This window comes from Odocoileus virginianus, chromosome 18, assembly GCF_023699985.2.
Source record: "Odocoileus virginianus isolate 20LAN1187 ecotype Illinois chromosome 18, Ovbor_1.2, whole genome shotgun sequence".
NCBI lineage: Eukaryota > Metazoa > Chordata > Mammalia > Artiodactyla > Cervidae > Odocoileus > Odocoileus virginianus.
In genome coordinates, this window is record NC_069691.1 from 3,607,072 (window position 1) to 3,623,804 (window position 16,733).

The 16,733-nt window shown below is 44.0% G+C and overlaps 1 protein-coding gene across 5 annotated transcripts in view; it reads right to left on the minus strand.

Moving 5' to 3' along the window:
• The window catches only part of UNC13B (unc-13 homolog B), a 202,903-nt gene that overhangs the window by 57,879 nt on the left and 128,291 nt on the right, over positions 1–16,733 (minus strand). Inside the window, exon 1 of one of the 5 annotated variants that reach the window (XM_020880459.2) lies at positions 6,537–6,834. The exons of 3 other annotated variants lie outside the window; for them this stretch is intronic. The gene's annotated coding sequence lies outside the window, so the exon portion shown is untranslated. Of the gene's footprint in view, positions 1–6,536; positions 6,835–16,733 lie in introns of those variants that run through there. One more of the 5 variants, XM_070480294.1, reaches the window with a different exon arrangement.

Genomic DNA, 16,733 nt, shown 5'->3' on the forward strand with positions numbered 1-16,733 from the left:
GAGTGCAGGGCCTACACCACGGGCTGGCCAGCCACACAGGGGACCAAGGGCATAGCTGCTGCCGTCCAGAGCCTTTTCCTGTGGCATCCTGAACGTCTAAAGGCAGAGGAGCCTGCTTTCCTATTTAAAATACACCAGCGACAATTAGGAAATTTCCAGCTAGAGCTCCCAGAGCAGCTCCTCCTGGGCTCAAACAAAGATGCTTGTGTTCATACTAAATAAACAAAACCCTCTAAACCTTCTTCTGAATTGGTAGCCGCAGCTCCCAGATGAACTCTGAACTTAAGAATCACCTCCTAGGGACATGGGTTCTCTAAAGGCACCAAAGCCACTCAGTCGTCCACCTATTTATGTTTGGAAACAGGGGACAGAGCTCACTGTGATGCCCAGAGGATGAACCAGTCACTCTGCTCAGAACGCCATGGGATACCAGGAGACAGGATGGGCTGAAAGGGCAACCAGAAGAGCCAGGATGTCCGGCTCAAGACCACCTCCTTCTTCAGCCTTTCTTAGCTACTGCTGTCCACAGGAATGGGATAACCAGGGCCAAGGTGTGAGTAAAACAGTTGATCTCTAAATCAATTCAATCAATGTTCCAGGCACTAAACTATGAGCTAGGAATAGAAGACACAGTTCCTGGTCTCTAATATATTAAAGTTTGGAAACAAAGTTAGACATATAAACTATCACAAAGTGATACACGTTATAATAGAAGTTGTAATAGAAAAGCGAGCACCTAATTCCAGGGTGGGGAATGGGAAGTTGATGGGAAGTCCAGCAAAAGCAGGACAGGAAAGGCCACCAAGAAGTAACATTTGGGGGTGGGGGTGGGGGAAGAATACTTGAACTGGAAACGCTGGGCTGGAAGAAGCACAAGCTGGAATCAAGATTGCTGGAAGAAATATCAATAACCTCAGATATGCAGATGACACCACCCTTATGGCAGAAAGTGAAGAACTAAAGAGCCTCTTGATGAAAGTGAAAGAGGAGAGTGAAAAAGTTGGCTTAAAGCTCAACATTCAGAAAACTAAGATCATGGCATCTGGTCCCATCACTTCATGGCAAATAGATGGGGAAACAGTGGACACAGTAGCTGACTTTATTTTTCTGGGCTCCAAAATCACTGCAGATGGTGACTGCAGCCATGAAATTAAAAGATGCTTACTCCTTGGAAGGAAAGTTATAACCAACCTAGACAGCATATTAAAAAGCAGAGACATTATTTTGTCAACAAACGTCCGTCTAGCCAAGGCTATTGTTTTTCCAGTGGTCATCTATGGATGTGAGAGTTGGACTGTGAAGAAAGCTGAGCGCCAAAGAACTCATGCTTTTCAACTGTGGTGTTGGAGAAGACTCTTGAGAGTCTTGGATTGCAAGGAGATTCAACCAGTCCATCCTAAAGGAAATCAGTCCTGAATGTTCATTCGAAGGACTGATTCTAAAGCTGAAACTCCAATACTTTGGTCACCTGATGCGAAGAACTGACTCATTGGAAAAGACCCTGAAGCTGGGAAAGACTGAGGGCGGGAGGATGAGATAGTTGGATGGCATCATCGACTCAATGGACATGGGTTTGGGTGGACTCCGGGAGTTGGTGATGGACAGGGAGGCCTGGCGTGCTGTGGTTCATGGGGTCACAAAGAGTCAGACACAACTGAGTGACTCAACTGAACTGAACTTGAACTGGAAAGGCATAAGGAGGCCTTGGGGCCCAACCAGCTCCAAGTCAGCCTTCTAGTTTCCTTCGAGGTACACAGTGGTGTCATGCTGCCCTATCCACTCGAGTCAACTCTCCAAGTTTTCATATGTACAGCCTTGAAAATGACCATATCTTTCTGCAGTCTTTTCCTAAGGAATGCCTAAGGCTGCGAAGAATAAAGTGGCCCTTTCAGGGAATACCTGCTTTTGAAAAGGGAACATACCAAAACAAAATGAATTAATCAAAAGGAACAAAGTTTCAATGATGGAAAGCTGAGAACTATGTCAGAGAGGAGACCCTTATATCACACCGCATCAGCACCAGCCTGCCAAAAAGAGTCAAGAGGAAAAAAGCTCTCGGCTTTCTGAAATGCCTGGTTCTTTCATCTCTCTCTGCCTTATCAAATAAATGTCATTAGGAATGTGAGTATTCCTTGTAAAATTGCTTCTGACCCAAATCTTGGCTTGGAGGAAACAGTGGGGAGACCCCTGGGAATAGGCCAGGGCTCTTTGTACAGATACCAAGCAGCCTCTCATTTTGTGTGAAACAAGCACAGAAGGCAGAAAGCCAAGCGCTCTGTCTCCTACCTACCTCCCCCGTATCACTCACGGAAGTCAGATCATTCCTGGGCCATTCACCAATAATGCTCTATGGCTAATATGGTGGGAAATGAATTTCCAGGCCCAAGGCAGATAGGGGTACTCTTATGATGTTAATCTTTGAGAAGTAATCAATGCTCACAGAGAATCTTGTCAGACACAATGATCAGGGTCACAAGGTACAAAGGCTGAGATTAGTCAAAGGGAATGAAGAATGCTCCTCAAATGCGTAGCAAGGTCCCTGAGTTTGAACAAATTCTGGGAGATGGTGGAGGACAGGGACACCTGGCAGACTGCAGTCCATGCGGTTGCCAAGAGTCCAGCATGACTTAGCGACTAAACAACAACAACAAAGGCCCTGGACTGTAGTTGCCAGCCCTCCTCGCCCACCTCAGGAGGACCTCCATTTATTGGCCAGAAGCTGGACATGTAACAGAAAGAATACTTCAAGCGCTGCATCCAAGAAGGCAGACAGACACGCAGGGGATGTACGGTAGCGCGGAAAAGCATGCTGCCTTCTGCGGGCTGGTACATCAAGACCCCAGAGTGAAGACTGAATAGCCGTCAGGGGAGCTGGGTATTCTGTGCCCTTCCCAGGGTTCCCTGTCAGCGGGACCAGGGTTTATTACACCGAAGAGTCTCACAAACCGTAAAACAAATACATATGTACCTAGACTCGGATGCTCATGCCAAAGACTCTGTCCAAACTCAAGTTAGGCTTCTTTGAATACTCTTTGTGACTAGGCCACTGTCCTTAGACTCTGTTTAGTCCAATTTTAGCAAGAATCTCGCCGGGTCAGTTTAGTGGAAATTCCCCACCTTTGATATCAGACCAAATTCCTTATCCCTCACCCTGGCCTGATTCCAGCAAAAATCCTGTCAAGTCCATTTAACCAGATGCCTCTCTTCCCCTGATGCTTCCTCTTAGTCATTTTCCATCCACTGACCCTCTCCCTGTTCCTTGGCTAAAAATTCTCACTTGCATTCAGAGTTGGGCTCAATCTTTCTCCCCTTACAATACTGCAGAATAATAGACCCCGCCCCCTCCCCCCGAATAAAGTCTGTCTTACCATTTCTAACAAGAACCAGAACAACTTTTTTCTTAAGCACTCACCATGTTCTTTTTCTTTACTACCTAGGACTCCTGTGAACAAACTGAAGATGGCATGTGAGTAGGACTCTAGCCCCCGAACACCCTCCTATCCACCCCCTGCACCTCCACATTCTTTATCCTCTCACTCTGCTCTAGTTTCTTCACAGAACTTATTGGTACTACCACCTGATAGACCACATATTTGTCTGTTTATCACCTGTCTTTCTCCCCAGCCTCTATCCTAGAATGTGGGCAAGGACTCTGTTTTGTTCATTGCTGCAGCCTTAGCACTTAGTACGGTGCCTGGCATATATGATGCTCAAACTAAAACAAAATAAATCTTGCCATTAAATAAACGGATCCAGGACACAAAATCAGAAAATGCTAGAGTTGGAAGAGTTCTTTAGGTTTATCAAGGCCTGGAATCTCAGACCACATTATGACCTAGCCTATGGGCTAGTTTTGTTTGGCTATCAAACATTTTTCTAAATTTCAAATTTGAAAGTCTTTAGGGAGGGGAGTGAACATACAGGCTTCTCAAAAGCCCAATTACCCAAGTTTGTAATACCTGGCCTAGAACGACACCCTTGTTGTTAATCTATTTTACTTTGGCAGACACCTAAGTGGGAGGCTCTCGCCTAAGTGAGCGTGAACTCCATTACATTGAAAACCGTGCCTTGTTTGTGGTTTAATTTCTAATGCCAAGTACAGGCCATTACTATGCCAAGCATATAGCACAGCACACAGTGAGAACTCAGTGCCCTGGGAGGAATAAGTAAGTGATGGCAGAGATGATTTAGAATCCAAGTGTTCTGCTTTCTAGTCCATTTCTGTTCCCATAAAAACATACTTCCTTTGAGTTCTAGATTTTCTTACAGATGGATGGCTTACAATCCCCTTCCATTGTAAAACTAAGCTGGAAACTTCTCCCCAAATATACTTGCTCACAATTTGGGGGGGGACACTCACTCAGGACAAATAAAGAGAGTACTGGCAGCACCAGCTTCTGCCAGACCGTCAGTTAGCTGGCATCTCTCCAGAATGGAAGACTGGTAGAGACAGACCCTGTGTGTCCTCCCTAGGGTTGCCGTCACGGGGCTTCCACTTGCCCTCTAGCTGGAAGAGCTGCCTTCATCCTTGTGCTGATGGTGGGTCTAGAACCACACTGTTCAACAGAAATAGAATGTGAGCCACATATATAATTTTAAACATTTCTAGCAGCTGCAAAAATAAAAAGAAACAGGTAAAATTAATTTTAATGTATTTGATTTCACCCATTATCCAAGGTATTATTCTTTCAACACAAAATCAATCTAAAAATATCATCATATATAGGCATTCTGTTTTTCATACTGAGTCCTTGAACTCTGGTATGGATCTTCCATTTACAGCACATCTCAGTTTAAACTAGCCACTCTTCAAGCACTCAACAACCACATGTGGCTGGTGGCTACTACATTGAACAGCATAGTTTTAGAAGGTTAGGGTGTGGGACACTCTGGAGAACCTTTAAAACCTGGCAGTGGATGCTCACTGCCAAGAAGAGACTGTCATCTCAGAGGCAGTAGAATGTTCTGTTCTTTCACTCTCCCTTTAACGTGCTCACTCAGATCCTAGCTCCAAGCAGCATATTTTCATTTGGTGATGGGCTAGATCCTCCCCAAGGCTACAAAGAACAAAGGCCCAAACCTGCAGGGAATGAGACCTTTTCTCTCTCAACCTGACTCTTTCTAGAGACCGTGCAGCTCCGTGTAGCTTAGGTCCAATACTATGGGCAAACTTACAAGAAAAATATGATAACTTCAACAGAAGCTACACCTTCACAGGGAAGACTTAGAGACCTCTCACAGACAAGAGCGTGGTCTCAATGCAGCTGGGTCAAAGGTGTGCAATCCTACACAACTCATGCTAGAGGGAAACACTGCAGTAGTAAAACTGTTTAAAATTTTACAGTTTACAAGCTTCCCATTTTATCATCACAACAGTTCTGTGAGGTAAGAGGTAAGACTTACTATTCTGATTTCATAAACGAGGAAAATAAAGTTCAGAGAGTTTAAATGCCTTGACCAAGGTCACTGAGTGAGCTGGGATTTAAAACAGGGGCTTCAACCTACAAAGTTAGTGCTTGGTTCATCTCACAAGCATGACACAAGTGGACATGTTATCTGTTACCCACATGTGTCCACATTTAAATCTGAGAAAACTCAAGACGACTTTTGTATATGTAGAGTAAAAACACGAGGATAAATTAATACTCACATTAGACAGAAGCACAGTATTGACATTTAAACACACTTTCACACGTTGGAAAAATGGAAAGGTTTCTGAATATACATAGGCATATACAAGAATAGGAAGGTTACGTAGGTATATGTATACATGTATGAGATAAAAGAACATACATACGCATGCACGTGAAAGGAAAGATGGCTTGTGTATATTTACGTAAGATGAATGAATGAGTTGTCTATATATATATATATATATATATATATATATATATGTAACACACAAGAGAGGAACGGACTGGTTATTTATAAACATATGAACATATCAAGAGAGAGATACAGATTCTTCGTATACAGGTATGCGCATATACAAAAGGGTGGATGGTATTTATATACATACAGGAGAGTTTCAAGGAGGAATGGACAGTCAGGTTATCAGCATCTAAACACATGCACGTGAAGATTCTACCTTCAGTGCTGAATATGCTGTTTTTCACTCCTTGTAATGACCCCCTACCAGCAAGTTGGCTCATGCAGTTATGTAATTAATGTAGCTGCTCCATATTCCACCCACAAATGCTTTGCTTTTGTCCCTGCTTCTCATTAAGTCAGTCATACACTCAACACCACTTACCTTGCTGCTGCAATCAAAATAAGAGTTAAAGAAATGAAAAGGGGGAAAAAAAACCACACACATGAGAACCACAAATTCTCAAGTTTTAGAATGCGAGTGCTGTCTCTAAAAGGAAACCCATTCAGAAGCACTCCTTGGTTTGACAGAGAAGCCACAGGGTGAACTCTGTAAGCCACAGCACAGCTGCTTGCCCACCCAACAAACAGAGAGCTGAGGAGCAATTATTCCCGGCTGCACCCAGCTGGCTGGCTCCTTGGTGCAAAGTTGAAGATAGGAACAATACCCGGCAGAGAAATTCCCTCAGTGACGGGCTGGGCAGGAGTCTTGCTGGCTGCAAATCTAGGAATCCAATCTGGTCCACACCTCTCTGCCGAGGGGGAATACTGATGACCAGCCCGCCGAAGGCTACAGCAGCCAAACTTTGGACGTGGAATTCTAACTCCGCGGATTCCGGGCTCTGAGACAGAGACAGAAAGCAGGGCAGCTCCTCTCCGGCAGCTGCCGCTCCTCCTCTCCAGCTGCTTCCTGCCTGCAACCTCCCATAGGGCGCCAGCCCTCCTCACTCGCTCCCGGCGCACACACCCCCTTTCCCAGCACACTCACGCACTCACACTCACCAGCAAGCTCACTCACACACCCTCCGTGTCTCTCCGTCTCCCTAAATATAGATCTTACTCTCTCCCCTCCCCCATTCCTCCCCCACCTCTTCTCCCCCTCCCTTCTTTTCCTCTGCCTATCCACCTCGCTCGTGTCTGGGCTAGAGGATACAGAGACAGAAGACAGCCCTGTGCTCGGAGGAGATCCCAGCCTCACAGGGAAGACAGAAGACAGCAGAAACAGTCAGAGCATAGTACAAAAGGAGCCGTCCCTTCTACTGAGATAAGCTCTAGGTTTTTTTGTTTGGTTGCTTTTCGGTTTTGGTTTTCTATGTATATAATCTGCTGTCTGCATTTGGCAAAGCTGGAGAATAAGCAAAGTCCCAAGGGCAGTTAACATCAAACAACACCACGTTCTCAAAGTAGGTACCTAGTCTAGTTCTTCCTGAACAGCCACAGCAAAAGAACCAACCAGAAAACAAGAACTCCCTGAGGCTATGCCAAGGCAGTGATTAGACAGAAGTGGAGAAACAGGGTGGGCTGAGGAACGCCCCCTACACTGCAGAAGTCAGGACCACAGATTGTTCTGGAATCCAGAATCAGGGACTAACTAACCTAAATTAGGAACTAACTAAAGTGGAAAAGACCCTGATGTTGGGAAAGACTGAAGGCAGGAGGAGAAGGGGGCGACAGAGGATGAGATGGTTGGATGGCATCACTGACTCAATGGACATGAGCAAGATCCGGAAGACGGTGAAGGACAGGGAAGCCTGGTGTGCTGCAGTCTATGGGGTCGCAAAGAGTCAGACATGACTGAGTGACTGGAGAATAAACCTAAAGTGACATCATGTTGATCTAAAGTGCATGAGGTTCAGGACCCTGGTCTCATAGTCCCAAAGTTCCTGGACCTCTGCCAGTGGCAGCCTCACTCCCTGAGACTTGCTAGGCAGCTGGTTCTCACATGGCTTTAATTCCAAATAATTCAACAATTCTAGTGGAATTATCAGGAAATTCCAGCTAAATTTCATCAGGAAATTATCCTTGTCTTCAAAGAGCACTCAAGTTGTTCACGGCAACACAATGCCAAGCATAATCCAGGGACCCCTGAAGCCCTGGAGCATCAATGACAAAAACGTGAAACACGTGATATCTCTTTCTACTCTGCAACCACAGGACAGGAAAAACACTGTTTGAGCCCAGAGAACCTCAGAATTCTTCTCAAAATAGTGCTCCAGTCAGCCGGTAACAATCCAACGAAGCCATTCCTATTCTACCTCCTCTAAGCCTAATCTAATAAAATAATCCCCCTCCTCCTCAGGCTAACAGCAGGTGGGCAGATTGGATTCACCCATCATGCCCAAGCCAGGCTTTCAAACCTTCCTACTTCTGCTGCCCTGCAGCATTCCTCATGACCATGCACAACAAAATGAGGTCCTGCTGGCCAGGAGGCAGGCAGCCTATGGGGGCCACCTAGGATCTGTCATTACAGAACAGCAGCCCTACACAGCAGATAAAACAAGCTTTTAAATTAAGAACGATTTCCTCAGCTTATCCAAGATCCCGAGGAGAAAGCGTTGAAACCAGAGCCAACATTTGCCTCCCTACTGCCTTCTTCCAATAATACTGCTTCCCCCTCAACCAGGGAAAAAAATTTAGATTTCCAGAGACACTACACAACCCATTTCTTAACCATCCACCTCATTATGCAGCCAACACTGACAGCAAAGCAAATACCTCCTAACCCAGTTGGGAGCTGGCTGGATGACAGAAGAGATAAGGGCTGACAGTGCAACCATAACCACATCTAAATACAGAAAGGAAAAAAAAACCTTGAAAACTGTCAAATTTCAGTGGAAGTCATGGCAAATTTACTGTGGAGCTCCTCATATGTCAGCCAGGAGAAAGAGGTAAAGGGTTTATTAACACAAGAAATATAGGGAAGACTAACGAAATTGGAATTCCCTCCCCCAGATCTGTAGCCACTCCTAAAGAGGTCAGAGCAGTGGCTGTCGTGACCAGATTTGGGTCTGAGCTTCCTACACTCAAGAGAATATCAAACTCTCAAGACTGAGAAAACCCTCAGAGGTAGGACACCGCCCACAGAACCTACCTCATCCTAGCACATTCACCAGGGGCTAGGACCTCCAGAGCCTGTAACTGAGGTTGATGTGTCCATCTTGTCCATATGCCTATGCAAACACATTCAGCTCATCTTCTAAGCAGTTTGAGTTTTCCAGAAAAACAAAGGCTCAGACAAGAGAAAATGTGTTTAGGACATGAGGCATAACAAATCTGCTATCTCTAGTTCTAGTCTTCACGAGAGCGCTTATGTGGCTCTGTCCATAAACTACTTTTGTATCTTTCCTCCTTCTCAAGGTTCAGCAAAAGAAACAAGGGGCATAAGCGGGAAAGTGGTAAACAGTGGTCACTGTAAACTCAGTAAAAAAGCAGTGCTCCTTTTGTCACCATTCAACAGAGCCCAGAGAGTGCCAGACATCATGTGACCAAAGGACAATCAGACCTCCTCAATGAACGAGTCTTTCGTGTGCCCAGTTGCTCAGCTGTGTCTGACTCTTTGCAATCCTTTGGACTGTAGCCTGCCAGGCTCCTCTGTTCATGAGATCCTCCAGGCAAGAATACTGGAATGGGTTGCCATTTTCTCCTCCAGGGGATCTTCCCGACCCAGGGATCGAATCCACATCTCCTGCATCTACTGCATTGGCAGGCAGACTCTTTACCATTGAGCCACCTGGGAAGTCCCTTTTGGGAAAGACAAAATTTGTTTCCTGAGCCATGTGAGCAAACTGCAGCCCCCTTGTCACCATGGATCTCCTTCTTGGGAATCCTGGGCAGGCCGAAAAGGATAGGAGTGCCTTGGGAGGTAAGAGCCAGTACAAGCATCCACCTTAGCTGGGCAGCTTTCTCAAAGCAGGGCTGTTCAAGAACCAGCTGGACAGAATTAGGAAAACAGATTGGGTTAAGAAGGAAAATGCATTTATCCAGAAGCTGTGAAATGCTCTGAACAGACATTCTCAAGGTCTGGTTCCCAATTTAAATCTTTGCAGGGATCTTCGCCTAGAGACAGATGAGTCAAGATGGAAATTCAACATGAGACACTGACACTCACGCAGAGTGGTGGGAAGGTTCAGAGCTGCAGGAGCTCTAAAGGGGATCCAAATGGGTGGGTTAGTCAGAGGACCACATGGCACACAAAACTCGTCTTCAGCTAACGCATCTGAGAGCTGTCGCACAAAGACAGGGACGCACTCGCCAATCGCAGCTCTCTCCTCTCACACAAACCAATCCACGTCTCCTTGGGGCTAGATGCAATTGGCTCAGAAGCAAAGAATGTGCCCGCTCCAAACCTGGCCTGCCTTTTCAGATGTCACTACCAGAGAGTGGCTGGGTCAGAACCAACACATGCCCGCCTTTTATTCCAGTGTTAACAATCACATCCACAGGGTGCAAAGGATAGGTTGACCCAAGCCTGACTTATGCAGGAATAAGCTTTTGACGCTTCTTTCTCTACCACTAAGTAAAGCCAGGAGCAACACGAAGAGGCTGGTATATGGTCAGACAACCTGGATCTGTTTCATGAGGAAAATACTTTGTTCTAGTAGCAAAGTCTCTTTTTCCCCTGTCCTCTATAAACTCCTCAGAAATTACATGCAGCAGGGAATGATGGGTGATGGGAGGTGGTTCTCCTTCTTCCCACAGGAACACGCGCCCTAGAGGAGGGAGCGGCCTGGCAGAGACACACTCACTTTACTGATGTGCTAAGACATAGCTGCCGCGCAGTCTAAATCAGACTTGACAAGCTGCAAGGCAGGCCTAAGGAGTCACAAACTGCTGACAAATTTCAGTTCTATAATCAGGTCAAGCCCTGATTAGCAAAATTTTAAAGAGCCGATAAATTCTTCAGGACTGCCCAGCTAAACAGGTTTCCAGTCTAGACTTCCAAAGCATGTGGTCCTATTTTCACTCCGGGAACTAATGATCAAAAATATACACAAAATATACACAGCAAAGCTGTGTACATGTCCACCACCCTCTTAAATAAACTTAGTAAAAATCACAGTTCCCAGATGAGGGCTCCTTAGGATTAAGGTTGGTGCTGACCTATATATCTGATTATATATTTCCTGGGCCAGTCCACAAAGTGAACTGGTCCTGCCTTAGTCTCTGTACCCCAAAGGAGCCAAGGGTCCATATGCTGAGGATTCTCTAGTGGAAACCCAAAATTTGAAATGTCAGGGCGAAGTAAATCTCTAGCACTATGTTCTGACTGGCTAATATTGATCAAATATCCCCTTCAGTTCTTTGCGGCTTGTTCTGAGATCTACCTAAGTGAATCCAATTCTAGAAAATTCTCTTGGTGTAGGCTCTAAGCTCTTCAGAATATGGCCCTGGCCAACAAACAAATCTCAAGTGTCTTGGGCCTCAATGAAGGGACTCCCAAAAAGGAGGGGTTCTCCCTGTACGATTTTCTATGTATTTAAATATATTTGGTTTGAGGCACTGAGCTATAGGAAACTAGCTAATGTTCAAAGAAGGAAGAGAAAACTTAAGGGATACCTACATTATTAGCTGGGATCTCTGAGAGATTACTAGGGATGCATGGAGGAGAAAGGGCTTCCCCAGTAGCTCAGACAGTAAACAATCTGCCTGCAAGTTAGGAGAGCCAGGTTTAGTCCCTGGGTCAGAAAGACCCCCTAGAGAAGGAGGGCTGGTCCCCAGTCTTCTTGCCTGGAAAATTCCACGAATGGAGGAGCCTGGTGGGCTACAGCCCATGGGGTCACAAAGAGTTGGACACGACTGAGTGATTAACACACACACACATATACACACACACACAGAAGAAAGGGAAGTACTCAGTGAGGTAAAGCAGAAGAGAGAAAGCACTGGATTTAACCTGAAAGCAGGGAATGCCCAAGGGGAACCCTGTTGGTGGTGCAGGCATTGGAACCTATGCTGACAGCTCACCCATAGAAATCACACCCTGAAACAACCTCTCTGCTCAGACACAAAATCTTTAGAATCCCTATATTCTAATTCTCTATCCAGTGACAGAATCTCTTTGCAAAATCCTTTATCCCCCTATCTTAAGTCACAAAGTCTAATCAATTTTACCTTCCTACCTATAAAATTGTCCCTTTTTCTACAACCCATAGTCTATGCATTATTATCTCTCACTCAAGTTGCTTTAAAATATCCATCCTCCCTAGTCTCTCTTCCTCCAGAGTCACCTCCCTTTCACTCCTCCTTACTCCTAATCCATTCCTGACAATTTGTTAGAGGGATAGCTCTAAAATGTAGATAGATTTTTGTCGCTCATTTTCTTAAAATCCTTCTGTGACTGCTCTCAGGAAAAAGTCCATGCTCACTCCTTGGCATATTATCAAAGTTCTTTCTTGACCTGTCCAGGTCTAGAGGAATCTAAAGTATCCCAATTCCCTAAGTTTGGTTAAACCAAACTCCTTACACTCACTAAATGTGCCATCCCGTCCTTTGTTCTTTCCATACGACACTGTCTAGAGTGCTATCTGAGAGTAAAAACCAGTATGCTGAGGATGCTAAAAACCTTACAAGTGTTTGTTAGAAAACAAGACTTGGAGCCCAAAGAGCAAAAACTACTTTGGGGTCTTGTTATGGGTTGAACTGTGTTTTTCAAAATCCACGTATTGAATCCGCAGTACCTCAGCGTGCCACCTTGTTTGGAGACAGCATCTTTAGAGATGTAATCAAGTTAAAGTAACGTCATTACGGTGAGCTCTATCCAACATGACCAGTCTCTTTATCAAAAAGGAGTCTGGACATAAAGATACACATAAAGAAAAAACAGCATGAAGAGACACAGGGAGACGTCAACTACCTACAGACCAAGGAAGAAGACTGGAATAGATCCTTCCCTTACAGTGCTCAGAAGGCGCTAACCCGCGTTACACCTTGATTTCGGACTTCCAGCCTCCAGAACTGTGAGACAATAAACTTCTGTTGTGTTAGCCACCCAGTATGTGATCCTTTGTTACGGCAGCCCTAACAGACTAGAACGGTATCTTTGAACATTAGGGGTCGCCACGAGTCAGACACGACTGAGCGGCTGAACTGAACTGAATACAATTTCACCAAAATAAATAAATAGTAGGATGAATACTTACTAGGTACCTGGGTATAATACCAGGCATGGTGAAAAGATATAACCCTTGCCCTTAGGGAGTTCATAACCTAACACAGGAAATGTTATGATACACAGCACTGCTACACATGCCCATATTCTGAGGAGGGTTAGCGCTTGTGCTTGGAAGACTGATAGTGCCATTTACTGATAAAGCACATACATGAAGGGAGGTTGAGGAGAAAGAAAAAACAATGAGTACAGTTTGAACATACTGCATCAGGTGCCTATGAAATTTCTGGTCACAATATCACAGGCACCTTGTCACGAGTCTGGAGTTCATGAAAGAGGACTGAAGTAGATAAAGAAATCTGGGTTAGTGCATGGGTGAGATTATCTAGAGAAGAGCATGAGATGGAAAACAGAACCCTGGAAATCACCAAGTTTTAAGGGGCAAGCAGAGAAAAATAAATGCTGAAAGGGAAACAAAGATGGAACTGTCAGAAATAAGAAAAGGACTTCAAGGGACAGATATGGCAAAAGCCAAGAAGAGCATTCTGGGTAGAAACCAGTCAACAGCTTTTGTCTCACCTGTCATAAGAAATGCTCTAGGGTGTTGATTCTCATCTAGAATGCCCTTCCTAATTTGTCATCTTTGGCTATTTATGTCTGAATGTCCTTAGGTGTGGACCAAATAAACACATTTCCCTAGCATGCCTGAAGATGACAACCAACAAAGGGAAGCATACACCCACAGAACTGGCAAAGATTATTTGCCACAACTCACCTCTTCCCTTTGGCTTGAAGATGTCTTATTTTATACATTATGACTGTACTTCAGGATATGACTGCTTAGGAATGGTGGTAAATCTCAGCTGCATTGTTTATGGAAAGAACACAACTTGCCACTTACAAGGAGTCATGGATCGCCTTAATGACTTGCTTAAGGAAGCAAATTATCCCTTGCTCATTATTTTATTTCTTGGCTATTTCTTGATATTTAATAACAATTGTTGATTTAGCCCCCTCTGGGAATTCCTCTGACAAGACTTCTCTGACCAACTTAACTCAAAGGGATTACTCCTTATTTTATAGTCTTACAGCAATTATTTTTGTTATAAACCATTTCATTCCTTTTGAACTAATTACCTATGATCTTGCAATACCACTTCATACTTTTAAGCAATCTTCCCACAAAACTCTGCTGAGTGCCTAAGTAATCAAAAGCTATAGGGATAATTCATTCCTGACCTCAAGTATGATCTAGGAAAGGAGTTAAGCCTCCACATGTACAAGGAAAATGCCAGTAGAAAGCAGAAGTAACAAGAAAATAAGTGGCCAGGAATAGGATCTCTGAATCCCTGAGCTCTTTTTTTTTTTACCTATATGTACTGGGCCCTCAAGGAATATTAAACAGAGAAGACACTCCAGGTGAAGACTGGAGTGGGTAGCCACTGCCTCTTCCAGGGGATCTTCCCAACCCAGGGATAGAACCCAGGTCTCCTGCACTGCAGGCAGATTTTTACTGTCTGAGCCACCGGCGAAGCCCACCCCATTGGAAATTCGCTCAGTCCCTAAGACGGCTGACGCAGACTCGTGCAAGGCCTTCTAACTCACATCAGGCTGCGCCATAAAAACATCTCAAATAGAAGAACAACTCCAATGACAAGTCAAGCAGTCTGCAACTTGACCCTTTGCTCCTGGGTCCATATTCTTGACTAGACATCTGAATTTCTCCCTGTGCAGGAGGAAGTACTAAAAAAAAAAAAAAAAAAAAAATCAAAGGCCCAAATCAGTTTTCTTCACCTGCCTTTTCATGCCCCAATTTATTTCCAAGTGAAGAGCTCCTGCCTCCAGCATTACAAGTGGAGTGTCTATTCTTTGGGCCTGGAATGAGAGGGCAACCTCTGGCAATGTCTAAAGGCTAATGTGAGGGACTAATATGTATCATAAAAGACACAGGTGAAATGTATGAGAATTTGTAAGAGTAAATATTTCCATCTTTCATAGTGTTGGTTTGGATGAGAATCAGGGAAGGCTCTGTGAAAGAGGCAAAACTGAAGAGAAGAAAAGGTATTCAAGGCAGAGGATATAGGATAAGCAAAGGTACGAAAAGGACAAAAAGGAAGGTGTGATGTTGGAAAAGAAGGAAAAGTAACATATACTAAATGTTAACAACGTGCCAGTTCCTACCCTACATGTATTATCTTATTTAATCCATATTTATTCATGTAGGCAAACAAATTCCAATTCAGAAATGAGGAAACTAAGTTTATAAGAGACTGGGCAACTTGCCTAAGGTTACATAGTCGGTAAGTGGTGGAGCCATACTTCAAATTCAGGATCTTGCTGATTCCAAGGCTCAATTTCTTCCAACTATATATGTCCTCTGGATTAACAAAGGTTAGAAAAGTAGGTTGGACCAATTCATGGTGGTCATGGATGTCAAGCTAAAAAGTTGAGATTACACTTTAACTACCAACGGAAAGAAAAACTAAATGCTTTTCAAGAAAAAAAAATTTCATTCATTCATTCACTCGTTCACTCAGTCACATATCTGTTAAGACTTGCTGGATGCCAGGCATCAGGGATATAAAGTTTAAAAGACACAGTCTCTATTTTGTATTTTCATGCTCTTTTCATCTAGCTTTTATTTAAATTTTTTATTAAATTGTAACATACATACTGAAAAGTACACAAATCAAGAGCATACCAATGTAAACAGAATTCAGATCAAGGACAGAATATCATCAGAATTTCAGAAGCCCCATTGCACTTGTATCTAGTTACTACCTACCCTCTTACGCCAAAATAATCACCATCCTGAAATCTCACACTTCAGATTACTTTTGCCTGTTTCTGAATTTAATACAAAAGGAGTCACACAGTAGACACTCTTTTAAGAAATACATAATCTTGAGGTCAAATGCTCACACAATTCCAGGACAGTATGATAAGCACCAAAATTGACTGTATATAAAATGCTACAGAAAGAGAGAAAAATGAGTATCTAATTCTAACTGGGGACTTTCAGGAAGGCTTCAAAGGATGTGACTTTTAAGTTGAACCCTGAGCACAAGCGGCAGTCATGACTAGTGCTCTTTTTCAGAAAGATAAGCCTGGTAGTAGAACACACAACAGATTCCAAGAAAAATAAATGACAGCAAGAAAACAACTGGAAGACCAATACATAGTCTGAGCAGTAAAGAGGACCTGAATGCAGAGAGGAACAGAGAGGAGACTGATAAAAGATATCACAGAGAGAAAAAGAGCAAGATCTGGCAAATGATCTACTGTGGGAGGTAAGAGAGAAGGAAGAATGACACCGTAATTTTGAGTGGGTGAACTAGCAAAATGATGGTCATGTTAATACAAACAGAGAACAAAGGAAGAGGAACGGGCCCAAAACGGAAGCGTCAAACATTGAGAAATCATGGGGACAACAGCAGTAGATAACTAGACATGAAGGACAGAACCTAAGGAAAAAGGGAGTGAGAGGTATATACTCGGGAATCATCTGCTTGAAAGGCTTGCTGGGAGTCCACTGGCTGCCTAGCACGGAAGCCAGCATTCAGCACAGTACTGGCCACTGAGCAGTTCAATTAGTGCATATCAACTAATGACTGGATTAGAGGCTGAGGAGATGCAGATTTGAGACTAAAAGATGCCTGAGGAGGACAGTGCAGAAAGAAGAGCCAAGAGACAGACAGGAAAGGAGGCAAGCAAGGTCAGAAAGAACTAGAAGAACCCAAGAAAATAGGAAGCTACA